At 35.2% G+C, this 4,067-nt stretch overlaps 1 long non-coding RNA gene across 1 annotated transcript in view; it reads left to right on the top strand.

Moving 5' to 3' along the window:
- LOC111083879 overlaps positions 1-3,953 on the top strand; it is a 6,987-nt gene extending 3,034 nt beyond the window's left edge. The window contains exons 2-3 of the long non-coding RNA XR_002609292.1: positions 954-1,177; positions 3,920-3,953. This is a non-coding gene — a long non-coding RNA (uncharacterized LOC111083879). The remainder of the gene's footprint in view (positions 1-953; positions 1,178-3,919) is intronic.
- Positions 3,954-4,067: the final 114 nt, after the last annotated feature.

The following is a 4,067-nucleotide window of genomic DNA, read 5'->3' as shown; positions in this document are numbered from 1 at the left end:
AACATATGATATAAGCTTTCCTGTATAAACTTTCGAAGGCCCTACTGCCATCCTAACATTTTGCTTATCCTTAACATATAATAAATATGAGCTTTCCTGTATAAACCTTCAAAGGCCCTACTGTCATCCTAACATTTTGCTTGTCCTTAACATATAATAAATATGAGCTTTCCTGTATAAACTTTCGAAGGCCCTACTGCCATCCTAACATTTTGCTTATCCTTAACATATAATAAATATGAGCTTTCCTGTATAAACCTTCGAAGGCCCTACTGCCATCCTAACATTTTGCTTGTCCTTAACATATTTTAAGATATGAGCTTTCCTGTATAAACCTTCAAAGGCCCTACTGCCATCCTAACATTTTACTTGTCCTTAACATATAATAAATATGAGCTTTCCTGAATAAACCTTCGAAGGCCCTACTGCCATCCTAGCATTTTGCTTATCCTTAACATATAATAAATATGAGCATATGTTAAGGACAAGCAAAATGTTAGGATGGCAGTAGGGCCTTCAAAGTTTTATACAGGAAAGCTCATATTTATTGGTTATAAGATGGCTGGGTTATTGAAGTCTACATTCATTCACAGTATGATTAACTTGTCACGAGTTCTGTATTTTGAGGTAAAAAAAATTATATATTTATACAAAATAAAACTTTTCTAGAATTTGATCTTTCTGTATCTTAATTATTTCCCTTTCAATTCCAATAAACTTCTGTATTTGTGTCAAATTTAATTTATGTTTTGTAAGTTAGTAAATCGTGTCATTAAAATTTGTTAGATATATCCAATTTAATTTGATGACAACATTAAAACCAACAGAAGGTCTGTGTTTTTGAAAGTTACACACAGTAATTACCTCTAATTAGCTTTATTTTTGTATAATTAATTATAGCATGTTGATTTTTTATTTTTTTATCTAATACTGGAAACATTTTTGACTGACAGGGGCTAGAAAAAAAATGTTTGGAAACAAGAAGAAGAAGCCTGTAATTTCAAATCCAACAAATTTCCAGCACAGAGTACATACGGGATTTGACCAGGGTAAAGGGAATTTTGTTGGGCTCCCTCCTCAGTGGACTGGCCTAATATGTCCCCAGAAAGGCAGGCCAAAACCTATAGTAGACTCCTCCAATATCACTTCAACAGAAATGATGAACCTGAAGTCAAATGTGAGTTATTTTCGTACAGAGTACTTGATAAATAATTTAAACTACCCACACCTGAAATAAAGTGTGAAGTGAATAATGGTTATTAACATAATGTTTAGGGACAACAAGAGACCTATTCGTCCATCTCAGCTGTCCCATCATCTAAAGTTATTAAATAAATAAATTTTAAACAAATTATTAAAGCCAGCCATAATCATTCAATTAGTTATCAAGCTTTCTCTTAAACTCACTTAAAGTTACTGTCTCCATAACAACCAAAGGTAACCCATTCCAAAGGCCAACCACTCTGTTAGAAAAATAAAACTGTCTTAGCTAAAGATGACTCCTACCCTGTCAAAATTTATATTTGTGTCCCTTAGTCCTACTATTATCGCTGTCAAGTATGAAAAAAGATGATGCATCAACACTGTTAATTCCCTTTACAATCTTAAACACCTCAATCAGGTCTCCCTAACTCTTAAAATTTGAGAAATTTCAACCTCTCCTCGTATGGCAACCCCTCCATCCCAGGCACCATTATAGTAACCCTTTCCAATAATTCAATGTCTTTCCTAAGGTAAGGAGCCCAAGACTGAACAAATTATTCCAAATGTAGCCTAACCAGTAACCTGTACAATGAAAGTATAGCCTCTTTGGACTTGTATTCAATATTTCTTTAGATACAACCTAAAATCCTATTTATTCTACCACTAGCAACAGCACATTGCTTGGATGACTTAAGAGACTGATCAACTATTACACCAAGATCTCTTTCCTTCATGACACTGTTAACGTTATTCTCATCCAAATTATACTTATAATTCAAATTATGGTAACCTACATGGATTAGCTTGCATTTATTATAATTAAAAGCCATCTGCCATTTGTTTGCCCAACTCACTAAATGATCTAAATCCCTTTGTAAATCAGCAGCACCCTCTTCAGGTAACAACACTCATTATATTAATATTGACCATTCCTTCATCTATGTAATTGATGTAAATCAAAAAGAACAAAGGTCCTAAGACTGAACTCTGAGGTACTCCACTTGTGGCATTAATCCAGTTTGACTGAACTCCATTTCAGGTCTCGAGAAATCCCAGGTACCAGGTCGCCATGGCAACTAAAAATTTCATCATTGCACCTAATATCTTCTTCCATTTTATTCATGCTTAGAGCTGTGCTAAATAGAACTCGAATCTAGAACAGTTCTGGACTCTTGGAAGTCCGGAACTATTTTCACATTCTCTGAGTCCTAAATAGCACTTTGCTTCTATGATTTTAATGGCAGATTCAGCACTTTTTCATGTTTTTTTCAGGAATGAAGCACTTTGGTTGCACAACAAGTTACTAATTTCGTGCCATTTTGTTTATCTTCTTTCTCTCAATTCAACCAATCAGTGCATGTGTTTATAGACTCAGATGGGACCAAAGGCAGTTAGTTTAGGCAACAGTGTCAAGTGGTTGTTGATATCATGTGATCTCCAGCATGCACTTGTTGCTGTGAAAGTAAATAAATGTACACTGGTGTCTTGATTATCTGTGCTGGTACAGGGAAAGCAAAAAATTACAAATAACAGAAACAGCTGATAATTGAGGCATTAATGTATTTCACTAGTTAGCCATAGTTTAATCTAAGTAAAATTTTTCAAACATATTTTAGCTACTTGTCTTAAATTAATAATTTAATTTAAGTGGATAATTGAGGCATTAATGTATTTCACTAGTTAGCCAAAGTTTAATCTATGTAAAATTTTTCAATATATTTAAGCTACTTGTCTTAAATTATAATTTTTTTACTGTCGTTTAATCACATTATCATAAAAAAATTATAAACTCGTCACAAGTGTGTCGGTCAGTCAGTCGGTTTCTCCGAATTTTGTGAGTTACACGAGTCCAGTTCCTCCTATAATACTTCCTTTTTGATTGCCTGTTCCCATTTTAGTTGAATTTAGTTGCTAAACAGGTGTAAATAACTCCTAAATTTCAGCACTTTTTCTGCTATAGACATCGAAGTTCGTTCACATCCTATCAACACCTGTGAAATATACGTCTAAAATTATCACAAACCTATGCCTGGGAATTATTATGAAAAAGTCTTTGTTAAAACAGACTGAAGATACCAATTATCTGTAGGGAAGAGGACAATGTGTAACTGAGCGACACCCCAACACAACCTGAACATGTATCTGTGGTTAAAGAATGCTCACCGTGTAGCTTAGAACAGCGGACGACAACTGTTGTTGAGTGAAATTTTAATGTGTATTTTTGTATACTGTGTTTTTAATTACTAATGAAATAAAGTTAACCAAGCTACAAATATTTCATATTCCTGTCTTAACAGCTAGAAATGAAAGAAGCAAGGCTAGGCTTATATCAGCCAACTTATGATTTGAATGCATGCCAGATCCTGCATGCGAAAACCCTGGATATCATGCAACACCTGAATTTTTGCAACCCAAATTAATTTCTGAGCAACAACTTCTCCAAAATGTGTAAATTGTTGTCTACAGTTGTAATGGCACAATTATTTTGAGAAAACTATGGGAAAAGAAAGAACTGTGGATAATTGAGTATCATGGATAACAGAAGCACTAATCAAAGCACTAGTGTAGCCCCCATTTCCCAGGACAAACTGTTGGGAAGTTAGGTTAGGCACACCTGGTTCCTGAGTATTGGGGCTGGCTCCTAGATCTGAAAATATTTGTGAAGTCCTGCTCCATTTATCATTATCCTCTTCCATCCAGCCACTCTTCTATCCAGCCACTCTTCCATCCAGCCACTCTTCTATCCAGCCACTCTTCTATCCAGCCACTCTTCCATCCAGCCACTCTTCTATCCAGCCACTCTTCCATCCAGCCACTCTTCTATCCAGCCACTCTTCTATCCAGCCACTCTTCCATCCAGCCAC

This window comes from Limulus polyphemus, unplaced genomic scaffold (genome assembly GCF_000517525.1).
Source record: "Limulus polyphemus unplaced genomic scaffold, Limulus_polyphemus-2.1.2 Scaffold11831, whole genome shotgun sequence".
In the NCBI taxonomy this organism is placed as follows: domain Eukaryota; kingdom Metazoa; phylum Arthropoda; class Merostomata; order Xiphosura; family Limulidae; genus Limulus; species Limulus polyphemus.
This window is presented reverse-complemented; position numbering and strand designations above follow the sequence as displayed.